The 15,891-nt window shown below is 38.7% G+C and overlaps 1 long non-coding RNA gene across 2 annotated transcripts in view; it reads right to left on the bottom strand.

Annotated features, from left to right (window-relative positions):
• Nucleotides 1-8,344, bottom strand: part of LOC131397066 (uncharacterized) — a 190,726-nt gene extending 182,382 nt beyond the window's left edge. For both annotated transcript variants that reach the window (XR_009216720.1, XR_009216722.1), the window contains exons 1-2: nt 8,160-8,344; nt 4,350-4,417 (exon numbers count right to left, since the gene is read on the bottom strand). This is a non-coding gene — a long non-coding RNA (uncharacterized LOC131397066). The remainder of the gene's footprint in view (nt 1-4,349; nt 4,418-8,159) is intronic.
• Between the last annotated feature and the right edge of the window lie 7,547 nt (nt 8,345-15,891).

The following is a 15,891-nucleotide window of genomic DNA, read 5'->3' as shown; positions in this document are numbered from 1 at the left end:
AGAGGAGAAGAAAGGCATTTGCTGATGTAATTTGGAAATTTAAGGAGGCAGATCAAATGAAAAATGAAGCTTCAGATTTGAAATAATGAAAAAATCATACTTTTAAGACTAGTTTTAGCATTAAAGTAACTAAGATTATGGAATGATGTGGAAAATGGCTGTTTAAACTTGTTTTCTCTTCTTATACTCTATGGTCAAATATAGAAGCCACATCTTTATTCCAAACTCACATCAACTGCACATTTCCTCATTTGTTATTCTAACTTCCTAATCTGTCCTTCGATCTAGCCATATACTTTGACTAAATTCTAATTTATGAAGATCTTATTTCCTCTACTAAGTCCTAGCTTTGATGCAAAAATACTCTCCAAAAAAGAAGGAATAAAAATACATTTAAAATAATGTCATTTACTTTACATACACAAAGATTTGACTCCTGCTGTTTACCTTTTAACAGTCAAATTTCAATTTGTTCAATTTGTTCCACTGTGTTTAATTGGCAAAATCACAGGATTTCCATAACAAACAGTGCTTATTTAAATAGTGCTTATTATATGCACCATAATTCTCTATGTTCTCTGTTTTTCATTAAGCTTGAAGACGGGAACTAATTTGTTTCTCTCTCGCAAGGTCTAGCTCAGCTCCCGGCATATTGTGGTCATCCGGTAAGCCTTTGTTATTTTTTAAGTAATAAAATCCTAAATTCATAGATACAACCTCTGTCATGTAACTTTGGTTTGGCTCCAGACGACAACTTTGGCTAGCTATCTTGTTCACCCAAGAAGAAAAGAAACAGACAAGAAACACAAGAAAAAGAAAATCCATTTAGAATGTTTAAAAGACAATTGGCAGTGTACAGTCTACTGAAGATAAATTACTTTGGTATTAAAATCTTCAAAAGCTGAAGTGACTCACTCACCTGGGTTTTAGTCTATTCATTGTACTACTTTCTATATACAGTATTAGAAATAGGGGATTTTAAAACCAATACGTTACTTCTGGTTATATATTTTATTCTAAGGAAATTGAGAGCAAAACTCAAATTTAAAATCAAAGCACAAGATGGACATTTGATAGGGAGTGAATTGGTAAAATAGAACTAGTTGTGCACATCAGATCACTTTCCCATTCAATTAGTGGGTCTCAGTGCTTTGAATTAGTGTTAACTGCTAACTTAGTATACACTTGTAAGAGAAAAGTTGTCATGTTTATTTTTTAAGAAATAAGTCAAGAAGTCAATTAGACTGGACACTTATGAAAATTTTCCATTTTCCAAATGTGACTAATTCTATAGGTAATCTATAAACCTATTGTCACTAATCAATTAATAAATCAAATACTTTGATTATGAGATGGAATTAAGGGAACACAGATACCAAATTTCCTCCATTTTTGTCTCCATCTTGGTGATTGGGTAGCCATAAAACAAAGAGAACTGAGACCATAATTTTGAATTTAAGTTTATCACGAGGAAGGGATGAATGCAGAAAGAATGATAAACAACTCATTTCAAGTACGATTCAGACAAGAATATAATTATTTCTAGCCCCAAAAAGCAGGAATCGAGTTAGAAGCTTTGCAGCAGATAAAGTTGTGTAGAAAACCAAAGCTCAAAGCTTTAAGAGAATTTTAAGGCAGACTTAGAGAATACCAAGAGTGACAGATATGGATAGTTGCCCGCATAGTATACATTCTAATATGCCTTAATAATAAAACCACAATTTTATTTGGAGGAGCTCTGTGCCCAGTAAGTAATACCTGCTTCTCCAGATTGTTTCTAGAGGATCCATGTGATACCTTGCTGGATTCCATAACACGGGAATTTCCCCTTCTTGTCTCCCCTTTCCATTTGATTTCTACTTGGCTTATGGATAGAATATGCCTGGATATGAAACAGCCATCTTGTACCCAACCTAACAGAGGCACTAGCTGACAGACAGTATCACCCACCAGATGTGTGAGTAAATAGAGCTTCAGATGAATTAAACACTCGGTCTAGGAATCTTCCAGCTGAGGCTGCAGACATTGTAAAGCAGAAAGAAGCATATTATACCCTGTCTGATTTCCTGACTCACAGAAGTCATGATCATAATACATGGATGAGCTATTAGATTTGGGATAATTTCTTACACAGCCACAGTAAGTGGAACAATAAGTTATTAAATATCAAAATAGGTAAATAGAAATAATATAGGTTCTGAAGAAACCAATAAACAAATATTTAATATGTCTTTAGAAAACTTGTTCACTAGAAAATTCCTCATCCAGGTAAAGCACATTTGAAAGCTTTGTCTTAGTGCCTTATAAACATTGCTGCAGGTATACTTAAATTTTCTTGAAGCTACGTGGTATTATCTGGACTTAAAACCTACAAATTCAAAGAAGAGGCCAGCATCCCTAAATTAAAAAGTTCTTCCAAATAGTGATGACTCATTTGAACACATCATTTTTGGAAGAAACTGAAAATCTGAAGGACTATGTAGGTAAATAAAACCTACTAAATGAGTGCATAAAATATTTTCTCAGTATTTTGGGGGAAAAAAAGCAAAATGATTGTTACATAGTAAGTTTGGGAATAAATCTCCACATAAGATTTCACTAATTATAGTTGTAGAGGAAGATGGATCAAGAAGTAGCAATTCCACAGCTTTGTAGAACGTACTATTTCTTCATTGAGTGTCACCACTGTCGGGGGAAGAGGGAGAATCTCCCTCTGCCCTTTTCCTTAAGGTTCTTACGGCTGGCCAAATAATCAACAAGACAGGTTAGCAGGAGAAAATAATACCAAGTTTAATAACATGTATAAATGGGAGAAAGCAGGGACACTGCGTATTTCAACACAATAGCAGAAATTCTCGTCTTAAATACCATTTTCAGCCAAAGACAAAGGAGGATTTTGGGGGTGGGGGGAGTCAGTTACAGGAGATTACCACTAAAGCACAGTAAACAAGAGTAAGTTTTATTATGCAGCCCCAAGGCCTCAACTTCCACATTGATAAGTCACTAGAAATGAGCTCATCCCCCTCTCTTCTCAAAACAGAGAGGGAGATACCTTTACAAATGGAGATTTCTCTTATAAATGTAAATGATTGTCTGGCAACTCCTCGCAGGGTCATCCAGAGAATGTGGCCAGAGAGACAGAACTTCTGATAACAGGGGCTTGTTGGTGCCTTTCCTATTGTAACATTTACCCTACGTTATCTTTACAGCCATCATGATAGATCTGTTCCAGGAAGGAGTTACTATGTCAAATTTTTTAGGCAGTTAGTGGGGGAGGTCAAATGTCCCTAGAGAAAACAACCAAGGCAAAGAGATAGATTTCAGGATGGCCAAATCTTGATCTCCCACACCACAAATTAAGAATCATACAGAAAACTAGCCTGAGATATGAAAGGTTGTTCTTATGTATGTGCCTCCTCCCTATGGAGATCACTTTCTATCCTTTTGTCCTACCTTTTCTTCAGAGAATCCTATCCTTCTAGCTAGTAGCCAGCTGCATCTATCAAAGATATTTCTGTATCATCTCTATTATATAATCACTCAAAAGCTCAGATGAATTAAACTTGAAATTTTTTTCCATAAAAAGAAGGAGGAGGGGATTTATTCCCTAAACAAGGGGAAATGTGAAACTTTGTACAAATTTGCAAATATTTGTAAATATTTACTTTGTAAATACTTTGTAAATACTTTTAATCAGTAGATTGTTTGATTTACTTTTTTGCTAGTTAGAGAAATCTAAATAGAACGACAATGACAAAGACAACATATTTTGGAAAAAGGTGAAGTACAAATAAATTTTCATGCTACTTTTAAACAAATCTTTGAATGATATGAATGGACAACAAAAATAGAATCATAAAAGTCAAGATTTTATGTCTAATTTGAAGACCAAATACGGTTGGGACTGTATCAGTAGGGACCGTTTTTTATAACGATAAGAAAGGAAACCAAAGAGAGATGATTTTCACATTGTACTTATATATAAAACTAACATTATGTAAATTCAGTTTTACAAACTATTTTAACTTGAAGAAATACATTTTCTGCTTAATTGTGCTTTCATCTCATGAGTAATAAGTGTAAATAAAGTTTGCAAGTTTAAGCCTGGAGAGTTCGTCCTGTACTGTGCCTTGACTATTAGAGTTGAATCTCAAAAAAGAAAAAAAAAGTATCAATAGTCTAACCTTCTGCTAATAGGTAAGCTCCTGTGTTCTGTATTTCTTACAGTTGAACATTAACAGTGTCCTGAAAATAGTATTACTGATGCCAAGAGCCATCTTTAAATGGTAAGACATTGAACAACAAAGATAAGTGGATTGCATTTGGTAAAGCAGCACTATAATTCTTACCTTCAGGCACAAGTTAAAATTTCACGAGATTTGGGAATGCAGATAGTTATCTTTGCAGTAAATTTCAGCTGCAGATGAAAAAAAGAGAGAAGAGCTCAGTAACTTGGACTTCTGTAACAGTCGATTTCATTAATTTGATTGATTCAGATACAAGTCAGAATCGCTGAAAATTTCTTGAAAATATATCACTATGTAGGAGAAGTGCTTGTTGAAATGGAAATCAGTGCACAAGATATTAATGATAGTGGAACAAAGTTTCTTTTTTCAGAGAAGCAACATGAAAAGTCAGAGCAATAAAAGAACACATAAAATAACCACAATAAGTTAAACTAAATGTTGTTATTACTTTCTGTCCCCCGAGTAGTATTGTAAATAAGGAAATAATATCTTTGAAAGCTTGGGCAGAAATTAAAAACCTTCACCAAACAGGATTTACAACAGTTGAATGACAAGATTAGTATTGACAACTTATTGAAAATGAGAGGTAAATAGTGTCTTTCATTCACTCTGAGGTGATTCTGACAAATGAGCCAATACTACTTAATCTGTACATAAAACAATGAGGCAAAAATGGTTTGCCTGCAGTGAAAATTAATGAGGTGAATATCGGCTGTTTTTAACTATATTTAAATCTTATTCACTTCAACTCTAGCATTCTCTTCTTGATTATTGTACTTAATATGGGTTGATAAACATGAGGGTAAATGGAACAGGAGCAATATGAAAGTCTGTCATATGCTCTTAAAAATCTGAGGTTTATTTGGACAAACAAATGAGGAATAAAACTGAAAGTTGTGCATAATTAGATGGCTGAAGATATCCTAGGAACTTTGGTCACGCGTTTTTAGGATTCCAGTTGGAATGGCTAACCCAAAAGGACTTAGAAATTTTGTTTAGGTGGAGAATGAAATTAGTCACAATTCAGGCAAAAAAATCTACCTGGAATATACATTGAGGAGAGTACAAATTAGAAAGTATATTTCTTAATCAAATTCACCTATAAGGACAGAAAATATGAGGTCTTTTATTCACACATCAAGGCATTATTTGATTAATTAATGAATTCATTCTATTTTTTGCTTCATTAAAAAATGTAGTTTTGAGACTTCCGGTTTCTAGTCCATCAGGTAAAGAGGTTAGAAGTTGCCACTCTATCCTAAGTACAAGTGAAAAGCTAAACAAACTGGAAAAAATCAACAAATCTCCTTAGATCCATCAGAGAAGTGAGGTCACAGAACAAACTGCTCCCTCCAAAAGTGGAGAGACAGACAGAATACGGAGAATCAAACCGTACTGGAGCAGAGACTCTAGAACAGAAACCTCTGCAGGAACCAGTTCCAGACCAGACAAGCCTAAACTGTAATTGACAAATTGATGGAGGCTCAAAGTTGATAAGCCGGAGTTAAAAATTCCATGGGGACTCAGTCATAGAGGGGCCTCCATGCTTTTGTGAATTTTATCTCCAGGAGCTTTGCCAGATACTCATCGTGAATATCAGAAAAATTCTTTCATACTTCCTGCAGCAGGAGGGGAAAAGTAACCATTTTGAAATATCCCAGTGCATTCTGCTCTTAATCAGGCCTGCCCTTAAGAGAACCTATTTTACCAGAGCCTAACTTGCTGGGGTTTTATCAGAGCCTAAAAGACCTGGGGGAAGAAAAATACCCAACTCCACCCACCTCTAGCCATCCAGTCCCATCTAAAGGGTGAGGGGAAACAGAAGGACTGGTGAAGTTCATGGTCTGGGAACAAAGGCTCACCAAAAGACTAAGACCTAATTATAGGACTACAGACTGTGTCCTTTCCCCCCACACCTTACCACCACACCACTAAAGACCTATTTACATGAGTTCCTTTCACCTGGTACATCATGTCCAAATTTCAACAAAAAATTACAAGGCACACTAAAAGGCATACAACACTGTTTGAAAAGACTGAACTGAACAAGTATCAGAAACAGACATGACAAGGATGTTGGAATTAACAGAGCAGGAGTTTCAAACAACTATGATTCATATGCTAAGGGATTTAATGTTTTTATTAAATTAGAAATCAATAACAGAAAGATAGCTGAAAAATCCCAAAATACTGGGAGATTAAACAGCACACTTCTAAATAACACATAGATCAAAAAAAAATCTTGAGATATTTTACAATATTTTGAACTAAATGAAAATAAAAACAGAAGATCAAACTTTGTGGAATGAAATGTCAGCAAGATGGCTAAACAGGAGACTCCCCACTCATTCCTCCAAAAGCGACAACAATTTAACAGCCATCCACAGACACAATTGCCTTTGTGGGAGCTTTAGGATCCAGGTAGGAGCTTACAAAATTCTGGTGGAGCCCAAGATAGAGAAGGGTTGTTTTGGAGAGGCAAGCTGTGCCCAGGTATCAGGCTTGCAAATCATGGTCTTGGCTACAAACCTGGAAACAGCCCCATCCCCTAGAGGACTCAGCTACAGCCCTGTTTGATCTTGGACCTGCCACCAGCACCATCTGCCAAGAGACCTGGGAGAAGCCACTCCCTGCTATGCCTTGGGTAATAGGTCCACCAACCTCCATCCTGACGGTGTACCTTGTAGCAGTCTGTGAACCAGCTCCCCCTCTCAGCTACAGTCTGAAAGCAGTCTTGCCTACCTAGGGAACTAAGGGAGATGGTGAGGTCTGTGCCCTGAAGAAGTCTTATGATTTAGTTCCAGCCACATTCCTGAGGCAAACCTGACTGTCCAGCAACCCATCCAGGGACCTGGCAGGAGCACTCCCAGGGAACTGGCAGGACCCACACTCATCCATGCACCTAGTAAAAGGCTGGCCATCTGCAAATCCAACTGCAGATCCTAATGTGGACTCTTGTCCCAGCACCAGCCCTACTGGCCAAGGTACCGGAGGCAGTCTCATTTTTCCAGAGATCAGACAGGATCCATGCCCACCCAAGCCCCTGGTAACAGGCTCAACAATGACAGAACCCACTCTGGGCCGAGCAGGAGCCAAGTGACCAGCCTCCAACCCCAGTTGACTGGGATCACAGAGATAATCTCATCAACCCAGGGACCTAATAGGAGAAGGTCTTTACTTGCCAAACCAGTCTGTAAAGACTGTAAGAAGTATTTGCTCCTTCAAATGCACAGAAATTAGTGCAAGGCTACAATGATCATGAGAAATCAGGCAAAGATGACACCACCAAAAGAAACTAATAGAGCTCCAATAACTGACTCAAAAGAAATGGAGATTTATGAATGGCCTGGCAAATAAATCACTTTAAAGAAGCTCAACGAAATGCAAGAGAACACAGATAGACAACTAAACAAAATCAGGAAAACAATTCATGAATAAAATGAGAAGTTTAATAAAAAAATAAAAACTATTAAAAAAGAACCAAACAGAGGCGGAGTCAAGAAGGCGGCTTAAGCAGACTCGGAACTCACCTCCTCCCGTGGACACAGCCAATTTACAACTACTCGTGGAAAAATTACCCCTGAGACAGAACTGAAAACTGGATGAGAGGAACTCCTGCAACAATGGACAATCCTAACTGGGGTAGAAGAGGCAGAGACTCCCTTCCGGAGAGAAAAACGCCGCCTTCACAAGCCGCCAGCTTCACGGCCGCCGGGAGCAGCTCACAGGTACGCAGCCTCCCTGGAGGCGTGAAGCCCTGAGCCGGGGAGCGCCCCCGCTGTGGGCATTTTGTGGACCCAGCACAATCGAGACCAGCGGCATAATATCTGACTGTGCCTGCTACTAAGGCATTGGGGAGGACCCCCAGAAAACCCGGTTCCCAAAAAACTAAGGGCCCACGCGCAAACTCACCCATTTCAGAAAGCATCCTAAAATCACCAGAAAGAAAGGTGCACAGTGCTTTGGTGACAAGAGACTCACCTAATAGGCCCTGAGTGCATCTTGGTGAGGGGTGAGACCTCTCCAGGGACTGGGACATTGGCGGCAGCCATTGTTGTGGCCTGGTGTGGGTGTGCTGACACAGAAGCCATTGGAGTTCTCCCTGAGGCCTGCTAGCCCAGGGTCTGTCCCACCCACTAGCGCACCGATTTAATCCAGCTCAGCCAGGGCAGGCAGCCCACCCTAGAGACTGGCCCCACCCAACAACAAGCCCTCAGGCAACATGTGGGCCTGCATAGATTGGTGACTGGATTCTCTGCAGCCTGGCAACTGAGCAGACTTGAGCGGGGCAGAGTGTGCACAAGGAGCGGGTGGAGAGTGTGGGGCGGTGGCGGAGTGTGTGGGGCTCCCGCCGTGGAGAGACTGGGTCTGCTTGGGGTGGTCGGGGCATGCACACGGGGCAGGCTGTGTTGACTGTGTGTGTGGACCTGTGGGTGGCAGGGCTTGTCAGCTGCAGAAGACTTGTGCTTCTCAAAGACCCACATAGGAGGTTTGCCTCACCTTCCAAAGCCTGAAACAATTGGGTGCTCCTGTGCCTGAGGCCAGCGCCACCAAGCTGCAATCCTCGGAGAACTGACAAGAGACCTAATAGGCTAGAGGCTTACAGCAATTGTAAGGCCCTGAGCCTAACAGCCTGCCACGCTGGGGGCCTACTCACTTAAAAGAAATACTGCAACACAAACGTGGTATTAGAACTTGCAGCCAACTGTGCTGGGGATCCCCACAGCTGATAAAGAGACTGAAGGGCCCACAACAACTACAAGCAGCTGAGCATTACAGAGGCTGGCCAGGAGCATAACTCAGCCTCCCTGGGCGCCTACAGGGAGAGCAAACAGGCCACAACAGAAGGACACACGTAGCCCACATAGGGGTCAACCCTGGAACATTGAGAACTGAGGGAAGCACACTCGAAGCCTCCTAATGTATCACTTACATAAGGTCACGTATCCAAGAGTAGGAGACGTAGCTGACCTAGCTAATACGTAGACACAAGCACAGGGAAAGAGGCAAAATGAGGAGGCAAAAGAATACATTCCAAGTAAGGGAACAGGACAAAACCCCAGAAAAGGAACTAAGTGAAACAGAAATGAGCACCCTACCCAACAAAGAGTTCAAACTAAGAGTGTTAAGGATGCTCACTGATCTGGGGAGAATAGATGAACTCAGTGAGAATGTCAACAAAGAAATGGAAAATATAAAAAAGAACCAATCAGAAATGAAGAATACAATACTGGAAATGAAAAATTCACTAGAGGGACTCCAAAGCAGAGTAGAGGATACAGAAGAACGGATCTGTGAGCTGGATAAAAGACTAGAAGAAATTACCCAAGGTGAACAGGTAAAAGAGAAAAGAATTAAAAAGAGTGAGGACAGTCTAAGGGACCTCTGGGACAACATCAAGCACACTAACATCCGTGTTATAGGTGTCCCGGAAGGAGAAGAGCGAGACAAGGGGGCAGAGAATCTATTTCAAGAAATAATAGATGAAAACTTCCCTAACCTAAGGAAGGAAATAGACATCCATGTACAGGAATCACAGAGAGCCCCAAACAAGAGAAACCCAAAGAGGCCCACACCAAGCCACATCATAATCAAAATGTCCAGAATTAAAGAGAGAATCCTAAAAGCCGCAAGAGAATGTCAAGTTACATACAAAGGAAACCCCATAAGGCTATCAGCTGACTTCTCAGCAGAAACCTTACAGGCTAGAAGAGAATGGCACGATATATTTAAAGTGCTAAAAGGAAAAAACTTACAGCCAAGAATACTCTACCCAGCAAGGTTATCATTCAAAATGGTAGGAGAGATCAAAATTTTCCCAGATAAGCAAAAATTAAAGGAGTTTGTCACCAAGAAACCAGTGCTACAAGAAATGATAAAGGGACTGATTTAAGGGGAAAAGAGAAGACCAAAAATAGAAAAAATTATCTATTTCCTTGATTAGAACGTAATGGATACAAATGCACAAAAAGGAGGTAAGATATGATATCAAAAACATAAAAGGAGGGAAGAGGGGAGTTAAAGAGTACAGCTTTCAGACAGAGGTCAAACTAAAGTGACCATCAATTCTGTATAGAAGAAGAAAGGAACAGAGAAGGACTACTAAAACAATGAGAAAAAAAAAAAAGTTAAAAAATGGCAGTAAGTACACACTTATCAATAGCTACTTTAAATGTCAATGGACTAAATGCTCCAATTAAAAGGCATAGGGTGGCTGACTGGATTAAAAAACAAGACCCATATATATGCTGCATACAAGAGACCCACTTCAGACCTAAAGACACTCACAAACTGAAAGTGAAGGGATGGAAAAAGATACTCCACGCAAATGGCAATGAAAAGAAAGCTGGGGTAGCAGTACTCATATCAGACAAAATAGACTTTAAAACAAAAACTGTAAAAAGAGACAAAGAAGGGCATTACATAATGATCAAGGGAACAATCCAAGAAGAGGATATAACACTTGTAAATATCTACCCACCCAATGTAGGTGCACCTAAATATATAAAGCAATTATTAACAGACGTAAAAACAGAAATAGACAGTAACACAATAATAGTAGGGGACTTTAACACTCCACTTACACCAACGGATAGATCATCCAAACAGAAGATCAATAAGGAAACATTGGCCTTAAACGACACAGTAGAACAGATGGACCTAGTAGATATATACAGAGCATTCCATCCAAAAACTGAAGAATACACGTTCTTTTCAAATGCACATGGAACATTCTCCGGGATTGATCACATATTAGGCCACAAAACAAGTCTCCATAAATTTAAGAAGATTGAAATAATACCAAGCATCTTTTCTGACCACAACAGTGTGAAACTAGAAATCAACTATAGGAAGAAAATCAGAAAAGCCACAAATACATGGAGATTAAACAAAATGCTACTGAACAATGACTGGGTTAACGAAGAAATCAAAAAATACCTGGAGACAAATGAAAATGAAAATACGACATGCTAGAATTTATGGGATACAGCGAAAGCAGTTCTAAGAGGGAAGTTTATAGCGATACAGGCCTATCTCAACAAACAAGAAAAATCTCAAACAATCTCACAATGCACGTAAAGGAACTGGAAAAAGAAGAACAAACAAAGCCCAAAATCAGTAGAAGAAGGGAAATAATAAAAATCAGAGCAGGAATAAATGAAATAGAGACCAAAAAAACAATAGAAAAATTAATAAAACCAAGAGCTGGTTCTTTGAAAAGATCAACAAAATTGAAAAACCTTTAGCCAGACTCAGCAAGAAAAAAAGAGAGAAGGCACAAATAAGTAAAATCAGAAATGAAAGAGGAGAGGTTACAACAGACACCTCAGAAATACAAAAGATTATAAGAGAATACTATGAAAAGCTATATGCCAACCAATTCGACAATCTGGAAGAAATGGATAAATTCTTAGAATCATACAACCTTCCAAAACTGGATCAAGAAGAAGTAGAGAATTTGAATAGACTAATCACCAGTAAGGAGATCGAAACAGTGATCAAAAACCTCCCCAAAAATAAAAGTCCAGGACCAGACGGCTTCCCTGGTGAATTCTACCAAACATTCAAAGAAGACTTAATACCTATCCTTCTCAAACTCTTCCAAAAAATTGGGGAGGGGGGGAAGCTCCCTAACTCATTCTACGAAGCTGACATTACCCTGATACCAAAACCAGACAAGGACAACAAAAAAAAAAGAAAATTACAGGCCAATATCACTGATGAACATTGATGCAAAAATCCTCAACAAAATACTAGCAAATCGCATACAACAATACGTTAAAAAGATTATACACCATGATCAAGTGGGATTTATTCCAGGTATGCAGGGATGGTTTAACATTCGTAAATCAATCAATGTAATACACCACATTAATAAAATGAAGAATAAAAATCACATGATCATCTAAATAGATGCAGAGAAAACATTTGACAAGATACAGCATCCATTTATGATAAAAACTCTGAATAAAATGGGTATACAAGGAAAGTACCTCAACATAATAAAGACCATATATGAGAAACCCACAGCTAATATCATCCTTAATGGTGAAAAACTGAAAGCTATCCCTCTAAGAATAGGAACCAGACAAGGATGCCCACTGTCACCACTCCTATTTAACATAGTACTGGAAGTCCTAGCCAGAGCAATCAGGCAAGAGAAAGAAATAAAAGGGATCCAAATTGGATAGGAAGAAGCGAAACTGTCACTATTTGCAGATGACATGATTTTATATATAAAAAAACCCTAAAGAATCCACCAGAAAACTTTTAGGAGTAATAAACAAATATAGTAAAGTTGCAGGATACAAAATCAACATACAAAAATCAGTTGCATTTCTATACACTAACAACGAAGTAGCAGAAAGAGAAATTAATAATACCATCCCATTTACAATTGCAACAAAAAGAATAAATACCTAGGAATAAACTTAACTAAAGAGGTGAAAGATCTGTACACCGAAAACTATAAAACATTTCTGAAAGAAATTGAAGAAGACACAAAGAAATGGAAAGATATTCCGTGCTCTTGGATTGGAAGAATTAACATAGTTAAGATGTCCATACTTCCTAAAGCCATCTATAGATTCAATGCAACCCCTATCAAAGTTCCAACAACATTTTTCACAGAAATAGAACAAAGAATCCTAAAATTTATATGGAACAACAAAAGACCCCGAATAGCTAAAGGAATCCTGAGAAAAAAGAACAAAGCTGGAGGTATCACACTCCCTGATTTCAAAATATACTACAAAGCTATAGTAACCAAAACAGCGTGGTACTGGCACAAAAACAGACACAGATCAATGGAATAGAATCAAAAGCCCAGAAATAAACCCACACATCTATGGACAGCTAATCTTTGACAAAGGAGCCAAGAACATACAGTGGGGAAAAGAAAGTTTCTTCAACAAATGGTGTTGGGAAAACTGGATAGCCACATGCAAAAAAATGAAGGTAGACCCTTACCTTACACCATACACAACAATCAACTCCAAATGGATTAAAGACTTGAATGTAAGACCTGACACTGTGAAAATTCTAGAAGAAAACATAGGCAGTACACTCTTTGACATCGGTCTTAGCAACATCTTTTCAAACACCACGTCTGACAGGGCAAGAGAAACAATAGAAAAAATAAACAAATGGGACGACATCAAACTAAAAATCTTCTGCACAGCAAAGGAAACCATCAGCAAAACGAAAAGACAACCTAACAATTGGGAGAAGATATTTGCAAACCATACTTCTGATAAGGGCTTAATCTCCCAAATATATAAAGAACTCATGCATCTCACCAACAAAAAAACTACCAACCCAATTAAAAAATGGGCAAAAGACCTGAACAGACATTTCTCCAAAGAAGATATACAGATGGCCAACAGACACATGAAAAGATGTTTAAAATCACTATCAGGGAAACGCAAATCAAAACTACAATGAGATATCACCTCACGCCCGTCAGAATGGCTATAATTAACAAGACAGGAAACAACATGTGTTGGAGAGGATGTGGAGAGAAGGGAACTCTCATACATTGCTGGTGGGAGTGCAAACTGGTGCAGCCACTATGGAAAACAGTATGGAGATTCCTCAAAAAATCAAGGATAGAACTACCATATGATCCAGCTATTCCACTGTTGGGTATTTATCCAAAGAACTTGAAAACACCAATGCGTAAAGGTACATGCACCCCTGTGTTCATTGCAGCGTTATTCACAATAGCCAAGACTTGGAAGCAACCTAAGTGCCCATCAAGGGACGAATGGATAAAGAAGATGTGGTATATATACACAATGGAATACTACTCAGCCATAAGAAACGATGAAATCCAGCCATTTGTGACAACATGGATGGACATTGAGGGTATAATGCAAAGTGAAATAAGTCAGAAGGAGAAGGTCAAATACCTTAAGATTTCCTTCATTAAGTAGTAGATAATAACAACAATAAACAAACACATTGGGACAGAGATTGGATTGGTGGTTACCAGAGGGGACAGGGGGAGGGAGGAGGGTGAAAGGGATAATTCGGCACGTGTGTGGTGATGGGTTGTAGTTAGTATTTGGGTGGTGAACATGATGTAATCTATGCAGAAATAGAAGTACAATGATGTACACCTGAAATTTTTACAATGTTATAAACCAATGTTACTGCAATAAAAAATTTAAAAAAAAAAAGTACCAAACAGAAATCCTGGATCTGAATGATACAACAATGGAACTGAACAATTCAATAGAAAACTTCAACAATACGCTCAATCATACAATAATATATTGGCTATTTTGTGTTTTTTGCCTCTCCATATAAAATTTAGAATCTTTTCATTGATATCCACAAAATAACTTGACATTTTGATTGGGATTGCGCTGAATCTGTAGATCAAGTTGGGAAGAACCGATATCCTGACAATATTGAGTCTTCTTATCCATGAACATGGAATATCTCTCCATTTATTTAGTTCTTTGATTTAGTTCATCAGATTTTTGTGGTTTTCCTCATATAGATCTTGTACATATTTTGTTATATTTATAGCTAAGTATTTAATTTTGGGGGTGTATTGTAAATGTTGATGTGTTTTTAATTTCAAATTCTATTTGTTCATCACCGTTATATAGGAAAGCAATTCACTTTTGTATATTAACCTTGTATCCTGTAGCCTTGCTGCAATTGTTTATTAGTTCCAGAAAATTTTTTGTCAATTCTTTCAGATTTTCTGCATAATTATATCATCTGCAAACAGTTTTATTTCTTCTTTCCCAATCTGTACATGTTTTTTTTTTTAAGAACCTGGAACCCATTTCCAACTTTTTTTTTTTTCTATTTTGTGAGGAAGATCAGCCCTGAGCTAACGTCCATGCCAAACCTCCTCTTTTTCTTTTGCTGAAGAAGACCAGCCCTGAGCTAACATCTATTGCTGATCCTACTCCTTTTTTTTCCCTTATTTTTGTCTCCCCAAAGCCCCAGTAGATAGTTGTATGTGGTAGTTGCACATCCTGCTAGTTGCTGTATGTGGGACGCCGCCTTAGCATGGCCGGACAAGTGGTGTGTTGATGCGCGCCCGGATCCGAACCCGGGCCGCCAATAGCAGAGTACACACACTTAACCGCTAAGCCACGGGGCTGGCCCGTGTACATCTTTTTATTTCCTTTTCTTGTGTAATTGCACTAGCAAGGCGTTCCAGTAGGATGTTTAAAGGAATGGTGTGTGGGGACATCTTTGCCTTATTCCTGATCTTAGTGGGAAAGCTTCGAGTTTCTCACCATTGACTTTGATATTAGCTGTAGGTTTTTTGTAGATATTCTCTACCAAGTTGAAGAATTTTGCCTCTATTCCTAGTCACAGAGAATTTTTAGGGCAGTGAAACTATTCTATATGGTACTACAATGATGGATACATGTCCTTATACAGTTGTCAAAACCCACAGGATGGGGGCCAGTCTGGTGGCGCAGCAGTTAAGTGTGCACACTCTGCTTCGGTGGCCCGGGGTTTGCAGGTTCGGATCCCAGGCATGCACCGATGCACCGCTTCTCAAGGCATGCTGTGGCGGTGTCCCATATTAAGTAGAGGAAGATGGGCGCAGATGTTAGCCCAGGGCCAATCTTCCTCAGCAAAAAGAGGAGGATTGGCATGGATGTTAGCT

Source organism: Diceros bicornis, chromosome 1, assembly GCF_020826845.1.
Source record: "Diceros bicornis minor isolate mBicDic1 chromosome 1, mDicBic1.mat.cur, whole genome shotgun sequence".
In the NCBI taxonomy this organism is placed as follows: domain Eukaryota; kingdom Metazoa; phylum Chordata; class Mammalia; order Perissodactyla; family Rhinocerotidae; genus Diceros; species Diceros bicornis.
This window is presented reverse-complemented; position numbering and strand designations above follow the sequence as displayed.